The 20,032-nt window shown below is 40.1% G+C and overlaps 1 protein-coding gene across 6 annotated transcripts in view; it reads right to left on the bottom strand.

Annotated features, from left to right (window-relative positions):
• The window catches only part of ADGRG6 (adhesion G protein-coupled receptor G6), a 538,359-nt gene that overhangs the window by 386,399 nt on the left and 131,928 nt on the right, over window positions 1–20,032 (bottom strand). Inside the window, exon 1 of one of the 6 annotated variants that reach the window (XM_072140984.1) lies at window positions 3,781–3,885. The exons of the other annotated variants lie outside the window; for them this stretch is intronic. The gene's annotated coding sequence lies outside the window, so the exon portion shown is untranslated. Of the gene's footprint in view, window positions 1–3,780; window positions 3,886–20,032 lie in introns of those variants that run through there. 6 annotated transcript variants of the gene reach the window in all.

Raw genomic sequence — 20,032 nt, forward strand, 5'->3', positions numbered from 1 at the left:
TGTGTACAGATATATAAACAAAATGGAGGAGGTCATGTGATCATTAATGACCAATACATACAAAGTGCAAAGTTCAAGCAATGTGCAAAGTTCAAATAATCATAATGCTCATAAAATTGACTAAAATACAAATATCAAATAGATACATCATTAGATTAAAGTGCATGTGTCTCAACATGGTATATGTATACAAATATAGTTTTAGCATACAACGTGAACATCCATTGATGTGTGTGAACACTGACATAGTAAAAGTGAAAACATTTTTTTTTTTTTTAAATCCATAGCTAACAAGCCATAAACAAAGTCCCCATTGTCTCACCACCTTATATCAAAAGAAGAGCTAATGATAGCCGTGTACACCATCGCAATGGGCTGGCACGCATGGTAAAACGCACACCGGGAATGGCGTCCGCGGGTGTGCGGTTCGGCACATTGTAAGTCTATGGGCAGAACCACTGCCAATCAAAAGACTGACAGCAGCTGATGTCAATAGACAAAAAATATATATAGAGGATCGCATCGCTGGAACCATGAGCAAGTAAATAGATGCGTAATGACCATATGTATGTTAGTATTCACACTGCAGTATGAGCCAGTCGGTCCGAACAATAAACTGTGGGGAAAACGCACCATGGCAACCTGTGTATCGGCAAGATGTACATATTAGCCACACAGAAAACGCATGACCACCGCAAGGGAACCGCAATTATTGCGAATAGCGCCTAATAAGGCTGGAGGTGCCAGTTTATGTCTAACCCCTTCTCAGGGGAAAAACAAAGAATGGCAAATTACCTCTGTTTTAGTGGTAATAACCACAGCGGTAACAAAACATTAGGTGCTGACCCCATAAGAAATAACAATAAATATATGATAAGATGTGACTGTATATACGAAATACAGAAGGAATCGATGTCAACCCTCTATATAAAAAAACAATTTTACAGAAAAAATGTCAATATCACAAATAATAATTCAAAATCACTACAGAGACGAGGAAGACATATGTTCAAGTTGCTTGAGATATGCGACTTCATAATCTGAAAAAAAGGAAAACGGACATTAAAAAAATGTAAAACAACAACAATCATATAATTCATAATTCCACCTACATTAGTGGACACAGTGTACATCACTACATTGGACTGGAGAGGAGAAGCATCAGACCAAACTCAATCTATAATCAACATTTAAGCCATGTGGTTTAAGTGTGTTTAATACAAAAATCCATTTCAATTCCCTGCGTTTCAGAATACGCTCACGGTCCCCACCTCTGCGCAGTGGTTATATACGATCTATTATGCGGAAACGCAACTGCTTCTCAGTGTGTCCAGCCTCAAGAAAATGTTTGGAAACTGGCAAATCCTTACGTCGAGACCGAATTGTGTATCTATGTTGTGTGAACCGCACCTTAAATTCTAGTGTGGTCTCACCCACATAGAGAAAGCCACAAGGGCAAGACAGTACATAAATGACATAGCTGCTAGTGCAGGTTAGATAATATTTGATATGGTAAGTTTTATCATTATGTAAAAATTGTGAGCCCTTATCCATATGTGTACAGTTGATACAATTGCAGCATGGAAAGCAACCTTTCCGTACTGTGCCATAAAGGCCAGTTTGCCTCAAAACTTTTGATGGTCCAACGTCAGATTTAACTAGTCTGTCATGTAATGATTGTGACTTGCGGTAGGAAAAAAGAGGGGGGGTTCTTAAATTCATCCACTGTAATGTTGCCTCCATTTAACTTTGACCAGTGTTTCCTAATCACTCTCGCTATGGAGAGAGTACATACGGATATATACATTAAAAAAACAGACCGCAACAATTTTGTTAGATATGAGAGCAGTCATCCGCTTGCAATGATTAGATCTTTGCCATACAGCCAATTTTTGCGTGTTAAGTGCGTCACCAGTGATCCTTTGAGATTAGAAAATAATATGACAGACATGACAAAAAAATTTTTGGACAGAGGTTATCCGATTAATGTAGTTAACCTGAACAGACATAAAGCCATGGACAAGGAAAGGATTGACTTGATAAAACCCAAGAGGGAACAGAAGTCTATGACGCGCATTCCATTTGTATCGACATACAATGACAGTAGTGACTCCATAGCGAGAGTGATTAGGAAACACTGGTCAAAGTTAAATGGAGGCAACATTACAGTGGATGAATTTAAGAACCCCCCACTTTTTTCCTACCGCAAGTCACAATCATTACGTGACAGACGTTGGACCATCAAAAGTTTTGAGGCACACTGGCCTTTATGGCACAGTACGGAAAGGTTGCTTTCCATGCTGCAATTGTATCAACTGTACACATATGGATAAGGGCTCACAATTTTTACATAATGATAAAACTTACCATAACAAATATTATCTAACCTGCACTAGCAGCTATGTCATTTATGTACTGTCTTGCCCTTGTGGCTTTCTCTATGTGGGTGAGACCACACTAGAATTTAAGGTGCGGTTCACACAACATAGATACACAATTCGGTCTCGACGTAAGGATTTGCCAGTTTCCAAACATTTTCTTGAGGCTGGACACACTGAGAAGCAGTTGTGTTTCCGCATAATAGATCATATACCACCACTACACAGAGGTGGGGACCGTGAGCGTATTCTGAAACGCAGGGAATTGAAATGGATTTTTGTATTAAACACACTTAAACCACATGGCTTAAATGCTGATTATAGATTGAGTTCGGTCTGATGCTTCTCCTCTCCAGTCCAATGTAGTGATGTACACTGTGTCCACTAATGTAGGTGGAATAATGAATTATATGATTGTTGTTGTTTTACATTTTTTTAATGTCTGTTTTCCTTTTTTTCAGATTATGAAGTCGCATATCTCAAGCAACTTGAACATATGTCTTCCTCGTCTCTGTAGTGATTTTGAATTATTATTTGTGATATTGACATTTTTTTTCTGTAAAATAGTTTTTTTATATAAAGGGTTGACATCGATTCCTTCTGTATTTCGTATCTGCAGTCACATCTTATCATATATTTATTGTTATTTCTTATGGGGTCAGCACCTAATGTTTTGTTACCGCTGTGGTTATTACCACTAAAACAGAGGTAATTTGCCGTTCTTTGTTTTTCCCCTGGGAAGGGGTTAGACATAAACTGGCACCTCCAGCCTTATTAGGCGCTATTCGCAATAATTGCGGTTCCCTTGCGGTGGTCATGTGTTTTCTGTGTGGCACATATTAATGTACATCTTGCCGATACACAGGTTGCCATGGTGCGTTTTCCCCACAGTTTATTGTTCGGACCGACTGGCCCATACTGCAGTGTGAATACTAACATACATATGGTCATTACGCATCTATTTACTTGCTCATGGTTCCAGCGATGCGATCCTCTATATATATATTTTGTCTATTGACAAAATATTTGCTGCTGTCAGTCTTTTGATTGGCAGTGGTTCTGCCCATAGACTTACAATGTGCCGAACCGCACACCCGCGGACGCCATTCCCGGTGTGCGTTTTACCATGCGTGCCAGCCCAGTGCGATTGTGTACACGGCTATCATTAGCTCTTCTTTTGATATAAGGTGGTGAGACGATGGGGACTTTGTTTATGGCTTGTTAGCTATGTATTTTAAAAAAAAAAAATTTTTTCACTTTTACTATGTCAGTGTTCACACACATCAATGGATGTTCACGTTGTATGCTAAAACTATATTTGTATACATGTTACCATGTAGAGACACATGCACATGCACTTAAATCTAATAGCAAAAAGAGAAGAGAAAAAGTTGGCACTCACCGCCTTTTGTAAAACACTGTTCCTTTATTAGTCCGTGTTAAAACATGGCATACACAGCAGGGGAGGGTTGTGCAATAGGATGCGTTATTTCGTTCAGGGACGATTTGTTTCGCGCACAAGTTAGCGCTTTATCTTGCCTGGTTCTCCAAGCGTCCTCATCTGGCTTTTAAATGAGGGCGCCGGGAGACTCTGCTGCGTGTGCAGCCACACCTACAATTCAAAGACATTACATTGGATAAAAACAAATTAGGGCGGTGGGGTATACCCTAACCCCGCCCTAGTCACATGGCAGATTCAAGCGTAAGAGAGGAATGACCGACTAAAGCCGGACCTGAAGGAGAACTATAGACTACCGGTTTAGCCAATAGGGTATAAGCGGCTGTAGGGGCGGGTAGGAAAGGAGGAGGTACTTGTGAATCGTGTTACATATCGTTTGCATAAGTGTCGGCGGACCTGAATGGAAACCGCTAGCTGGTGTGTGCAGCCAATCGGGTTGTGGTAAGGGGGCGGGGATGGTGCGTGCGGGAAGACACAGGGGGGAGGAAGCAGAATTTTATCCGTATATGTAATTAACTGAAACCTGGGGGAGATCATGAGATTGAACGATAGGTATTAACTAGAAAACGTGAGTTCTCACACGTTCTTATATGTTCTTTTTTTCTTTTTTTCTATTTATGATTATAATAAGCAAATATCTCCCCGGAGTAAGCGGAGAGTGGGGACGGAAGGGAGCAGGCATAGTTAAAGGGGGCAGAAGGGAGCAGGCATTGTAGATGGCCCGATGACAAAGATACTGTCCTACTACTGTACTAAAACAATAAACATTGGTAAAACAATAAACATGTCTATCATAGAAAAACCCCCATGTCGTTTCTGTCATTGAGGCCCAGTGCGCCCAGTGCTTCAGTGCGTATAATCCACTGGGCTTCCTTTCTAAGCAGTGACCTGTGTCTGTCACCCCCATGTATCGGTATTGGAATTTGTTCGATTCCTGCAAAGGTAAGTATGTTCGCATTCCCTCCATGTGCCGCTTTAACATGTTCTATTAGGCGCGGGGCACCTTTTCCAGTTGTTATTGAATCTTTATGTTCCCTGAAGCATGTGAACATGGTCCTAATTGTATTTCCTATGTAAAATCGCCCGCAGGGACAAAATATGATGTAAACAACAAAACTTGAACGACATGTAATAAATTGCTTGATTCTGTGTTCCCAACCACCAGATTGAACGATAGGTATTAACTAGAAAACGTGAGTTCTCACACGTTCTTATATGTTCTTTTTTTCTTTTTTTCTATTTATGATTATAATAAGCAAATATCTCCCCGGAGTAAGCGGAGAGTGGGGACGGAAGGGAGCAGGCATAGTTAAAGGGGGCAGAAGGGAGCAGGCATTGTAGATGGCCCGATGACAAAGATACTGTCCTACTACTGTACTAAAACAATAAACATTGGTAAAACAATAAACATGTCTATCATAGAAAAACCCCCATGTCGTTTCTGTCATTGAGGCCCAGTGCGCCCAGTGCTTCAGTGCGTATAATCCACTGGGCTTCCTTTCTAAGCAGTGACCTGTGTCTGTCACCCCCATGTATCGGTATTGGAATTTGTTCGATTCCTGCAAAGGTAAGTATGTTCGCATTCCCTCCATGTGCCGCTTTAACATGTTCTATTAGGCGCGGGGCACCTTTTCCAGTTGTTATTGAATCTTTATGTTCCCTGAAGCATGTGAACATGGTCCTAATTGTATTTCCTATGTAAAATCGCCCGCAGGGACAAAATATGATGTAAACAACAAAACTTGAACGACATGTAATAAATTGCTTGATTCTGTGTTCCCAACCACCAGATTGAACGATAGGTATTAACTAGAAAACGTGAGTTCTCACACGTTCTTATATGTTCTTTTTTTCTTTTTTTCTATTTATGATTATAATAAGCAAATATCTCCCCGGAGTAAGCGGAGAGTGGGGACGGAAGGGAGCAGGCATAGTTAAAGGGGGCAGAAGGGAGCAGGCATTGTAGATGGCCCGATGACAAAGATACTGTCCTACTACTGTACTAAAACAATAAACATTGGTAAAACAATAAACATGTCTATCATAGAAAAACCCCCATGTCGTTTCTGTCATTGAGGCCCAGTGCGCCCAGTGCTTCAGTGCGTATAATCCACTGGGCTTCCTTTCTAAGCAGTGACCTGTGTCTGTCACCCCCATGTATCGGTATTGGAATTTGTTCGATTCCTGCAAAGGTAAGTATGTTCGCATTCCCTCCATGTGCCGCTTTAACATGTTCTATTAGGCGCGGGGCACCTTTTCCAGTTGTTATTGAATCTTTATGTTCCCTGAAGCATGTGAACATGGTCCTAATTGTATTTCCTATGTAAAATCGCCCGCAGGGACAAAATATGATGTAAACAACAAAACTTGAACGACATGTAATAAATTGCTTGATTCTGTGTTCCCAACCACCAATCTTTAGGGATTTTCCGACTATCAGTTGGTTGCAATGATTACAATTCCCGCATCTGTGATTGCCCAGAGGAGCGGCCTTTTTTAGCCATTCGTCTTTTTTGGGTGCAACCGGGAGCCTACAACGGACTAGTTGGTCCTTGGGGGTCCTACTTTTACGAAAAGTAATTAGAGGCCCATTCTCGGCTATATCTTTTAATAGCGGGTCAGATTTAACCATGAACCAGTTCCTATTGATCACGTTCTTAACCTCTGATGCTAAGGGGTTGTAATCGAATGAGAAAGTAAATTTTTCTCTTTTATCTTTGTTCATGGATGCTTTTAGGAGTTGTGCTGGGGTCTTTCGAAAGGCTTTTTCTTTGGCTTTTCTAAGGACACCACACTTTAAGAGGCACCATCTCTCACCGTACAGCAGAGAAATTGTATCCCAAACATCCACAGAAACCAGGATGGTATTTTCTGCCAAAAGTACACAAATCCCTGACGAACCCCCCCGGACGACCCATTGTCGCCGGAGTGGGCTCGGTCACAGAGCCTCTGTCGCAGTATATCGACTGGATGTTACGTCCACTCCTGTCAAAAATCCCCGCTTATCTTAAAGACACGAACGATTTTCTAGTTTCCATAAAAGATATCACATGGCAAGAGAATGTATTGCTCGCCACAATAGACGTAGAGAGCCTATATACTAGGATCCCCCACGAGATAGGAATAGAGGCTATAAGGAAAGTTCTAGAAAAAATAAATGAAGATCCAAACGTTATTTCCTTTATATGTGAGGCTATGCTCTTTATACTGTCGAATAATACCTTTAAGTTCATGGATACATGGTTTAAACAACTCATTGGTACCGCGATGGGGACCCCTGCGGCATGCACTTACGCAAATATTTTTCTAGGCTTTTTCGCGGATAGATATATTTACACCCCCACTAATCCTTTTCTTAAATATATATCTACTTACCACCGCTATGTGGACGACATCTTCTTAGTTTGGTCTGGTACAAAAGCAACATTTTTAGAGTTTATGACATACCTTAATCATAACACTCTTAATATGCTCTTCACTTATAAAATAGACGAAAGAAATATAGAATTCCTTGACGTAGAAGTTAATAATGTAGGAGGGTCCATTATAACCACAGTTTACAGGAAACCTACATCCACTAACTCGTACTTACATTTTTCTAGCTATCATCCAGACAGTGTCAAAAAGGCTATCCCCTATGGACAGTTTGTACGCCTTAGACGAATTAATAACCAGGACGACCTCTTTCTACTTCAAGCGGAAGAATTAGTGGATCGCCTACACAAAAGAGGGTACCCACTATCTCTCCTTAGAAAAGCCAAAGAAAAAGCCTTTCGAAAGACCCCAGCACAACTCCTAAAAGCATCCATGAACAAAGATAAAAGAGAAAAATTTACTTTCTCATTCGATTACAACCCCTTAGCATCAGATGTTAAGAACGTGATCAATAGGAACTGGTTCATGGTTAAATCTGACCCGCTATTAAAAGATATAGCCGAGAATGGGCCTCTAATTACTTTTCGCAAAAGTAGGACCCTCAAGGACCAACTAGTCTGTAGTAGGCTCCCGGTTGCACCCAAAAAAGACGAATGGCTAAAAAAGGCCGCTCCTCTGGGCAATCACAGATGCGGGAATTGTAATCATTGCAACCAACTGATAGTCGGAAAATCCCTAAAGATTGGTGGTTGGGAACACAGAATCAAGCAATTTATTACATGTCGTTCAAGTTTTGTTGTTTACATCATATTTTGTCCCTGCGGGCGATTTTACATAGGAAATACAATTAGGACCATGTTCACACGCTTCAGGGAACATAAAGATTCAATAACAACTGGAAAAGGTGCCCCGCGCCTAATAGAACATGTTAAAGCGGCACATGGAGGGAATGCGAACATACTTACCTTTGCAGGAATCGAACAAATTCCAATACCGATACATGGGGGTGACAGACACAGGTCACTGCTTAGAAAGGAAGCCCAGTGGATTATACGCACTGAAGCACTGGGCGCACTGGGCCTCAATGACAGAAACGACATGGGGGTTTTTCTATGATAGACATGTTTATTGTTTTACCAATGTTTATTGTTTTAGTACAGTAGTAGGACAGTATCTTTGTCATCGGGCCATCTACAATGCCTGCTCCCTTCTGCCCCCTTTAACTATGCCTGCTCCCTTCCGTCCCCACTCTCCGCTTACTCCGGGGAGATATTTGCTTATTATAATCATAAATAGAAAAAAAGAAAAAAAGAAGATATAAGAACGTGTGAGAACTCACGTTTTCTAGTTAATACCTATTGTTCAATCTCATGATCTCCCCCAGGTTTCAGTTTATTACATATACGGATAAAATTCTGCTTCCTCCCCCCTGTGTCTTCCCGCACGCACCATCCCCGCCCCCTTACCACAACCCGATTGGCTGCACACACCAGCTAGCGGTTTCCATTCAGGTCCGCCGACACTTATGCAAACGATATGTAACACGATTCACAAGTACCTCCTCCTTTCCTACCCGCCCCTACAGCCGCTTATACCCTATTGGCTAAACCGGTAGTCTACAGTTCTCCTTCAGGTCCGGCTTTAGTCGGTCATTCCTCTCTTACGCTTGAATCTGCCATGTGACTAGGGCGGGGTTAGGGTATACCCCACCGCCCTAATTTGTTTTTATCCAATGTAATGTCTTTGAATTGTAGGTGTGGCTGCACAAGCAGCAGAGTCTCCCGGCGCCCTCATTTAAAAGCCAGATGAGGACGCTTGGAGAACCAGGCAAGATGAAGCGCTAACTTGTGCGCGAAATGAATCGTCCCTGAACGAAATAACGCATCCTATTGCACAACCCTCCCCTGCTGTGTATGCCATGTTTTAACACGGACTAATAAAGGAACAGAGTTATACAAAAGGCGGTGAGTGCCAACTTTTTCTCTTCTCTTTTTGCTACGAAGTTTTTTGTATACGATTACATGTTACAGTTAGAGCACCACGCCAAAACCTCAACAAAAGTCTTGCGGTTCTCCTCTCTGACTCTGGAGTAGAGCCCTCATTGCCATGAAGGTATAGGAATTTCCTCAGTAGTGCCCCCGGTCTCCCCTCTCTTCCACTACTAATGCACTTTAATCTAATGATGTATCTATTTGATATTTGTATTTTAGTAAATTTTATGAGCATTATGATTATTTGAACTTTGCACATTGCTTGAACTTTGCACTTTGTCTGTATTGGTCATTAATGATCACATGACCTCCTCCATTTTGTTTATATATCTGTACACAATCATGGATATTCAGCTTGAGAAAGGCTCACTGTTTGGAGCTGAAACATTGCTCTTTCACATGGAATAAATCCACTAAGGTATTTTTTCACTACAATCTGGTGTGCTGCTTTTTTTCCTTTGTCATATATATATATATATATATACACTCGAGTATATACTTGAGTATAAGCTGAGTTTTTCAGTACAAAAAATGTGCTGAAAAACCCAAATTCTGCTTATACGCGAGTAAAAAATAAATAAAAAAAAAAAAATTGAAACTTACCTTTCCGGCATCCCCCGCAGTCTTCTGTGTGATCCATCCGGCTGCGGCGGCAGGTCCGTGTGATGTCACATGCTCTGATGTCAGCGGCATCTGCTGCAATGGTATTGTGTGCGTCGGCAGCCAACAACACAGTCTGATGTCAGTGGTGGAGGTGGGGGTCAACCTGCACAATGGGACGGGAGGTCGGCTGCATAATGGGGTAGGTATTTGGCTATATACTAGCTCAGGGACTGCTGGCTATATACTGGGGGGCAGGGGCTGCAAGCTATATACTGGGCCAGGAGCTGGCAGTCTATATACTGGGGCAGGGGCTGGCAGGCTATATACTGGGGCAGGGGCAGAAACAAATAAATTGGGAGATTAACAAGTATGGACAGTAAAAATACTCCCTCTTGCAAATATTTGTAATAGCATGTATTTACTAGTTGAGCTTATGTGTTTCTTATTCTGGAGAATAGCTCCCATCCCTTGCATGAGACTGTGGTGGCATTGGGGAGCACATTCAGTGACTTCATTCCTCCCCGCTGCCATCAGGCTGTTCAACAAACAAGGCCTAAACATAAGTAACCTGCGCCCCCACCTAACCAGTCCCATCCACAGACTAAACATCAAACTGCCGATCATTGCTTGTCTCTTTTTTTGTCTTTTTATCCCCCTTTTCTTTTTGTTCATTTATCCCTAATATTATTGTTGTCATAGTTTGTGCTTCACTCTCTGTACCCTCTCTGCTGCTGTAACGCTGTGAATTTCCCCACTGTGGGACTAATAAACTATTATCTTATCTTATCTTATTTGTTATTTAATATAGTATTTTAGACTACAGTTTTCTTTAATTTTTTTTTTTAAGTTTTACCAATTGGGAGAATCTGTATTGAAACATATTAATTATAAAGACATTACAGCATTTCTTTAAATCAGCTGGAAACTGTACCTCGGTCTCAGCAACAAAAAAGCTCTTTAAAAACAAGCCAAAAAAAAGTGTCAACACTCCTTAACCTGACTTCCTGGTAATATGCCTCTAAAGTATGACAAAACATCCTGAACTAAATTCCCAGCATCTATACAGTGTGAAGACTTGCAGTATGCTTCAGTTTAAGGTGAATGGGAAATGTATTTATTGGGTTGTTCTATAGAGCTTAATTTAAGCATGAAAATCGGATGTTACCCATGCAAAAAAACAGTCCGTGAAATTAAGTGATATAATGAAAAGAAGAAGCATTTAGAAACCACAGAAAGTTCTCACAAAATTGAAGAGAAATTAGCTGCAAAATGAAATATTTAGAAATGCATAAAGGCTCCGTACAGTGACCATATGAATGTGCAAAATATTGGAATTTAATATCATGTCAGGTCAGGAATTATAGTTTCGTTTAAAATATTTGCAAATCTGGCTCAGCAAGTACCCTAGTCTCAAGGCTTCTAGTTGACAAACTCACTTCTAGCAGCCTAGCTAGAACCAAACTTTTTTTCTGGAAAAGACAGCCCTACTTCAAAAAAATCATAACTGTATACTCGTTACATTTCCAAGATCTAGAGAATGAGACAAACTTTCTTTGGTCTTATTTGATCCTAAGACCCTGGGGTGGGTAGATACACAGAACCTATGGATCCAATGAAACCAGTGCTACCTTACTGTGTGTGCATTGTATACATATTTCCCTTGCTAATTTAGTGTTTTTTCTGTTGTGCCTTTAAGGTATCCATTGTGTCTTTCAAATAAATATATAAATATGCGAAAACATAATTAAAGGGGCAAGCAACAAAAGAAAGTCTAAAAGACTAATTGGGTCACTTATATTGTGCTTACTAGGTTTAACTATTGTAAGAGTCATGTTAGCCACTTTTGGAAATTTCTGTGACATATCATTTCCTACAGACTTCTAGCAAGTCAATGATCTCTGTATTCAAAACTGTATGCATGACCATTCTGTTAACACTACCTTCATGTCACTGGTTGGAGGGAAATAACCACATCTCTTACAGACAGTAATGGTAAGTTTACCATGGTAAGTACCATGGTAAGTACCATGGTAAACGTTCTTGTTTGCAACTAACATCTTTAAATGTTGTTCAATAATACTTTATAAATGCCACTATATCATTGGAGAGGAATTTTACAGATATATAAATGTTACATGTATATGCAAATATATAAATGACTGAATATTATAATCGATACTTTTTTAGTAGCACAATATGGAATTTTGCAGACCTCTTTTAATAGAACATAGTAGCAGTTAAAGGAGAAAATAATATTGCATTTTAAATTATATTAGACCTACGTCCTTATGTCCAACATTGGTTTTTCCTATTTGCTTAAGCTTCAAGGAAATCAGCACTGGATACTTCAGTGAAAAAGCTAGTTCTCTAGAAAAGGCACAAAGACAAATATCAACAAGTTTGTTTTGCTGGGTGGTAAAGTCTAGCCTCATTACTGGGGGAATAATTTCCTTTAGGAACACTTCTATTTCCACCACTCATTTCATAAATGTAACACAATGGCATAAGTTTTTTCTATTAAATATTTATAAATAACAAATGGTATGTAGGTTGCATAAATGTTCATACAATTAATGGAAGCTGCTATCCCTCTGAATTCAGCGAGAAAGCATGTATTGATATAAATAATTTCTTGATTTGTGCTCATAAAAGAATGTGTAATCACAACAAGATAATTCCTATTATGCATGATTTTAATATTTTTAATGATCAAGCTTGTTTCTTATTACAGTACAACAAAAAACTAGCACTGTATTGCATACCACTGACCAGTGCAGAATTGATTAAAAGACCACTGTACTATTATGATTTGAGCAGCATAATGCAACTTCTGTAAAGACCAAATAACCAGAGGGAGCTTTATTCAAAGAGAAATATGGTAACTGTTAAGTTTATTACTCAGTTGAACAAAAGCATATTGTATCCAGTTCATGTGGTGGCTTACTGTATTTAGCCAGTGACGGGGAATGACTGGGTCAACTTCAACCCATAATTTCATCTAGTGCAGTAACAGAATAATTACCAAGAGTGAATCAAACATTCCATCTCTTCAGTTGCTAAAAGGGGTATTCCGGGAATATGAACGTCTGATACAAAACCCATGATGATATAAATGAATGAATATAACAAAACTCAAAGTAATTAGTTACAAAATGGAGCTTAAAGGGGTATTCCCATCTGGGCATTTACATTTAATTAAATTCATTTGCCATATGTAAACATTTCTTCAATTGGATGTTAATAAAAAAAATTTTCTTGTGTGAAGATAATTTCTCATAAATGTAGTCATGTTCTCCCTTAGAAACCAGATAGCTTCCTCAGATACGACCACGTCACACTCTGGCAGCGGTGGCCAGACATGGGCTATAAAGTCCTGCCGGACCACCAGGATTCAGCGATCATTACCACAGGATGGCTGTGCGACATGTAGTAACTCCCGGACATTTTATATACAATAACCAAATAAATAACCATTTTATATAAATAAGTCTTTGTGCAATCCCTCCAGCAGAGGTGGCCGTATCCGAGGAAGCCATCTGGTTTCTAAGGGACCATAAGACTACATGTATGAGAAATTATCTTCACACAGGAACATTTTTTTTAATAACATCTAATTGAAGAAGTGTTTACAGATGGCAGATTAATGAAACTGAATGTGAGTGCCCAGACGAGAATACCCCTTTAAATAGTTTGATTTTATGATTCACAAAATGTTATGGCCTCTCTAAAGTAGGTGAAGTTATAACCAAGTGGCCGCCACTGGAAACTACAAGTCTCTTGATCCCTTAGTTCTTAGTCACTTCTCCTCTGTCTTATTTTCTGCCCCCAGTGATGAATTAACAGACTGCCCTGCTCTGTTACCATATTAATGATGTGTAACTGCCATGACCAATACACTGGTCATACTGGATGCACTGCAACCAACTGACTACAGCCAAACTTAGTGAAGATCACATGACCTGCCCAGGCAGGTGCAGGACATGTTATGTGGACATGTGACCACTGGCAATGTTCTGTCCTGCGTCTTCTCTGTGCGGAGGAACTTTTTGCTAAGTCAAAAAAGTTTTAAAACAAGTAATTAAAGTTTTAAACAAGAAATTACATATTAGCTTATATTTTACTGACTCATTTGCATATGAATTATGCAGGCTCCTGGAATTCCCCTTTAATATTGCAATTTTTATTCAAATACAAATTTATACAAATACCTTTGGGGGTAACCTTGATAAGCTTTAATATATGGAAATACTAATTTGCGTATTTTTAATGATTTTATAGAAAAGTTACCGTTTTTTGCTGGAGATTAGTGATGAGCAGACCTGTTAAAATTTGTGAATTTAAAAAAATCTGTTGTGGTGCATGTTAGGATAGCGAAGCTAGACCTCCACCAGTGACACCTAGGATCGGTGCAAAAAGTGTAAATGCCACTGGCAGGCCAGCAGCGCTGAGTGCCACAATTTTGGGTAAGGTCCTGTTGAGCTCATCGGTGAGCAACAAAAGCATTCAATTGCCACCCTGCACCAGCATGCATGGCCACATGATTTAAATGTCACTTGTGACTTTGCCAGCACCATCAGTGCCTGATTACATTACTCTAACTAAAAGAATTATATGATAATGATCACTTAAAGTGTGTTCATATAGTAATTTTTGTTTGTAAGATTGTAATTTAACATGTATGTAAGATTCAGAAGTCTGACCAGAAATAAAGATTCAGGCTGTACCCTTGGATTTCTGCTAGAGTTTTATGTGAATATTTTATGGAAGTGCATTTGATGTGCATTTGGAATAATCCCATTGCCATTCAATAGAAAAAATAGTCTATAACAGGAAAACTACCATCAGGAATCTACCAATTAAGGTAGATCCAATGTTAGGTTGCTACTAAACTCCCCAGCCATACAGAGTCCATATCTAAGCCTTTTACGTAGCAGAAATAAACCTTTCCTTTTATTTCTGCAAATTGTCGTCAGAGCCTCCGCGAGCTGTGGGAGAAAAGGCTTTTCCACAGCGTTATAGTTGTGCTGCTGCTTCAGCTTGCCCCTGAGCACAAGCTGTAGTCACCCCACCAGCTCTTTTGGAGCACTTTGAATTTGCATTGGCATCGATGATATGTACATAACATCTGCATAGACTTATTCCTATACACAAGCAGGTAAGGCTACTTAATTAGCAAAAAGGCTACTTAGGCATAGCTATAGACTATAGCTTAGGCCCTTGCTCCCATAGCCTGGAGAGGCTACTCCATGCCCCAATAGCCTCTGCTGATAATTTGCAGTAAAAAAGATAAGATTTATTTTGCTTCAACTACATAAACAGCTTAAATAGGGACACTGTAGGGCTAAGGAGTTTAGTAGAAACCTACCATCCTCTCAAACATTTTTACCAAAGCTTGATGGAATGAACTGTAAAAAGGTATTTAAACAAATGATTAAAAGGTAGCTTACACACAATTAATATTGAGTTTAATTTGTTGTAATATTTTCTTATATAAAAATAATTTACAACTTTTTCTTAATTGACGCACAACTGCACTACACTTATACCTGCTCATACAAAGACTACAATACTTAGTATCATTAAGAGCCGTAAATATGTTGTTACATATTTTCCGCTTATATAGTTACAAGTTGTTAATATATTGATATTATTTAACTTTTAAGGAACCACAATTCAGAGTATAATATTGCATTTGTAACAGAGGAAAGTATACAATTCCACCTAAACTAACAACAATCTCTTTGATTGTCTACCAAGCAGACAAATGAAATAAGAAACACGGAATTGCCAAATGGACAAAATGTTACATTTGTTACAACATCACAGGTCATTTGATCTGTCACCACTTCTGAAACTTGTATTTCTTATAATATAACAATACTGGAAGAATTTGGAATACTGTGTTACCATGTGTTTTTTCTAACTAGGAGTGAGTGCATTATAATAAATAACTATTAAGTACTGTCAATGTATGTAGGTAAACACTTTGAGAAGTTAAATGGTACATCCCAATTATCAATCTATCATACATATTTAGGAGGAATAGCAGAGCAACAAAAAAAAACACAAAATACAAAAAATACAAATATGAAAAATAAAATTGTAAACAATGGGATATGTCATGCCTAGTACAGAATGACATGGAAAGTCACAATAGCTGGCCCATGCCTTCACTTCCCATTTTTAAAAAGTGAGGACGCAGCAGGACATGGAATAAAAGAAGGCTCGTTAGACTACCAAAAATTTAATTTGAGTAGAAAGAATGTGCCATAATAATAAAGGAGATATATTATTCTGTTTGGTCAGGTAAGGTAATTTTATTTACATGTATCGTATTTAACATGTGTCAAATGTGTTGTCCATGATGTAATATTTTCTTATAACTAGTAGGAATGGATCTAAAATTAAAAAAAGATGTTCCTATATTCTCAACTATTGCTTGTTTCTATCATTTTTGTTCCTATCACCACCGATTTTTGTTAGTATACACAGGTTAAAGTGGTGAGGATGCTGGAAATCAAAAAAAGGATGGAACTTAAAGGGTTTTCCCATGAAGGAAAGTTTTATAGTTTCATAGTTTATACGGTTGAATAAAGACACTTGTCCATCAAGTTCAACCAAGGAAGGGAAGGGATTGGATGAGGAAGGGATTTAGGGGAAACAATTCTATGTAACATAACCATCAATGTTATTTAGGTTTAAAGAGTCTTGAAGCTCTCTACTGTCCCTGCTGTGACCAGCGCCTGAGGCAGGCTATTACACAGATTGACCGTTCTCATAGTAAAAAAAAGCCCTGTCGTCCCCGGTGATTAAACCTTGATTTCTCCAAACGGAGACAGTGCCCCCTCGTCTTTTGCTTTGATTTAATCTGAAACAACTTACCACCATAATTTTTGTATGGACCATTCATATATTTAAATAAATTAATCATGTCCCGTCGTAGTCGTCTCTTTCCCAGACTAAATAACTCAAGTTGTTTTAATCTTTCCTCATAACTAAGACCCTCCATACCCCTTATCATTTTTGTGGCTCTATGTTGAACCCTCTCCAGCTCCAGGGCATCCTTTTTATGGACCGGTGCCCAGAACTGGACAGCATATTCCAGGTGAGGCCGAACCAATGCCTTGTATAGTGGTAATATTACATCCCTATCACGAGAGTCCATACCACTTTTGATACATGACAAGATCCTACTAGCTTTAGAGGCAGCTGCTTGACATTGCATGCTGTTACTCAATTTATGATCTACTAGTACCCCCAGGTCTTTCTCAACAAGGGACTCTCCCAGATTTACTCCCCCAAGTACATATTTTGCCTTTGGATTATTGGCCCCCAGGTGCATAACCTTACATTTATCCACATTAAACCTCATTTGCCAAGTGGATGACCAAACATTCAGTTTGTCCAAGTCACCCTGCAGCCTATGAACATCCTCCATAGACTGTATTACACTACACAGTTTGGTATCATCTGCAAAAATAGACACAGTGCTATTAATTCCTACCTCTATATCATTAATAAATATATTAAATAGTAGTGGGCCAAGCACAGAACCCTGAGGTACACCACTCATAACTGGTGACCATTCAGAGTAGGAATCATTGACCACAACTCCCTGGATACGATACTTTAGCCAGTTTGCAATCCAATTGCAAATGATTTCTGCCAAACCAATAGCCCTAATTTTACCCATCAGGCGTCTATGAGGAACAGTGTCAAATGCCTTTGCAAAGTCCAAGAACACAATATCCACAGCTGCTCCTCCATCCAGGCACCTGCTCACCTCTTCATAGAAGCAGATAAGGTTAGTTTGACAACTTCTATTCTTAGTAAACCCATGCTGGCTGTCACTTATTATACTATTTGATGTCACATACTCCAGTATATAGTCTTTTACTAAACCTTCCAGTATTTTCCCCACAATGGAAGTTAAGCATACAGGCCTGTAATTGCCTGGCGAAGTTCTAGAGCCCTTTTTATATATTGGCACCATATTTGCCTTGCGCCAGTCACTTGGCACCACACCAGACATTACGGAATCCCTGAAGATGTTAGACAGCGGTACAGCAATAACAGAACTGAGTTCTTTAAGAACTCTGGGGTGTAACCCATCTGGTCCAGAAGCTTTGTACACTATCCACAGGGTAGGGCCTAACTTGCTGATCAGGGGGGGTCTCAGTGCTGAGACCCCCGCAGATCGCAAAAATGAGGTGTCCGTGGAACCCTTCGTTGCTCCGTCCAATTAATGGAGCAGACAGACACGCATAACCGTTCTGCTCCATTAATCCGTGCCGTGAACAGGGTCGGACTGGCCCACCGGAGGGCCGGTGGATCCTCCGGTGGGCCCCCGTTACCTCTGCTACGGCAGGGGCCTCCATCCTGATCTGAGGGCCCTGCTAGCAACGTTGCAAGGGTCCAAAGTGGGCCCCCGATATCTCCGCTCAGGCAGGGGCATCCATCCGAGGCTCCTGCCAGTGAGTGACAGCTCTGGTACTCGATGCGGCCGTAAGCGGGCACTCGAGTACCATCTCTGCTGTAATGCTATTGCCGAGTGTTCGGGCGATGCGGCCGTTTTGTCCCGTCACGCGCCGAACTGTGACCCCACGCTGCCGCGCATCAGCAATGGCATTACATTGTGAGTTCCACTGTCGCGGGGAGAAGAGAAGCGGAGGTAAGTGAATTTTTTTTATCTACTAGTCTAAATATATCATAGGGTGTCACAGTAGTAAGGGGTTACATATAATAGGGGACTCCATTGCAGGAATTAATATTAAAGGGGCCACTAGAATAGTAATCATAATAATGGGACTAGTTGCAGGAAAATATAATTAATGGCAACTAGAGTAGGAGTACTGTGCTGTGTCAATGTATACAGGATAGGAGTAGTAGTACTGTGCTGTGTCAATATATATAAGATAGGAGTAGTGGTACTGTGCTGTGTCAATATATACAAGATAGGAGTAGTGGTACTGTGCTGTATCAATATATACAGGATAGGAGTAGTAATGCTGTGCTGTGCCCATATATACAGGATAGGAGTAGTAGTACTGTGCCCATATTTACAGGATAGGAGTAGTAGTGCTGTGCCCATATACAGAGGATTGGAATAGTAGTGCTGTGCCCATATATACAGGATAGGAGTAGTAGTGCTGTGCTGTGCCCATATATACAGGATAGGTGTAGTAGTACTGTGCTGAGCTCATATATACAGGATAGGAGTAGTAATACAGTACTGTGCCCATATATACAGGATAGGAGTAGTAGTGCTGTGCCCATAAATACAGGATAGGAATAGTAGTGCTGTGCTGCGCCCATAAATACAGGATAGGTGTAGTAGTACTGTGCTGAGCTCATATATACAGGATAGGAGTAGTAGTACTGTGCTGTGCCCATATATACTGGATAGGAGTAGAAGTGTTTTGCTGTGCCCATATATACAGGATAGGAGTAGTAGTACTATGCTGAGCTCATATATACAGGATAGGAGTAGTAGTACTGTGCTGTGCCCATATCTACAGGATAGGAGTAGTAGTGCTGTGCCCATGAATACAGGATAGGAGTAGTAGTGCTGTGCTGTGCCCATAAATACAGGATAGGTGTAGTAGTACTGTGCTGAGCTCATATATACAGGATAGGAGTAGTAGTACTGTGCTGTGCCCATATATACTGGATAGGAGTAGAAGTGTTTTGCTGTGCCCATATATACAGGATAGGAGTAGTAGTACTATGCTGAGCTCATATATACAGGATAGGAGTAGTAGTACTGTGCTGTGCCCATATCTACAGGATAGGAGTAGTAGTGCTGTGCCCATAAATACAGGATAGGAATAGTAGTGCTGTGCCCATAAATACAGGATAGGTGTAGTAGCACTGTGCTGAGCTCATATATACAGGATAGGAGTAGTAGTACTGTGCTGTGCCCACATATACTGGATAGGAGTAGAAGTGTTTTACTGTGCCCATATATACAGGATAGGAGTAGTAGTACTGTGCTGAGCTCATATATACAGGATAGGAGTAGTAGTACTGTGCTGTGCCCATATCTACAGGATAGGAGTAATAGTGCTGTGCCCATAAATACAGGATAGGAGTAGTAGTGCTGTGCTGTGCCCATATATACAGGATAGGAGTAGTAGTACTGTGCTGAGCTCATATATACAGGATAGGAGTAGTAGTACTGTGCTGTGCCCACATATACTGGATAAGAGTAGAAGTGTTTTGCTGTG

Source organism: Engystomops pustulosus, chromosome 3 (assembly GCF_040894005.1).
Source record: "Engystomops pustulosus chromosome 3, aEngPut4.maternal, whole genome shotgun sequence".
In the NCBI taxonomy this organism is placed as follows: domain Eukaryota; kingdom Metazoa; phylum Chordata; class Amphibia; order Anura; family Leptodactylidae; genus Engystomops; species Engystomops pustulosus.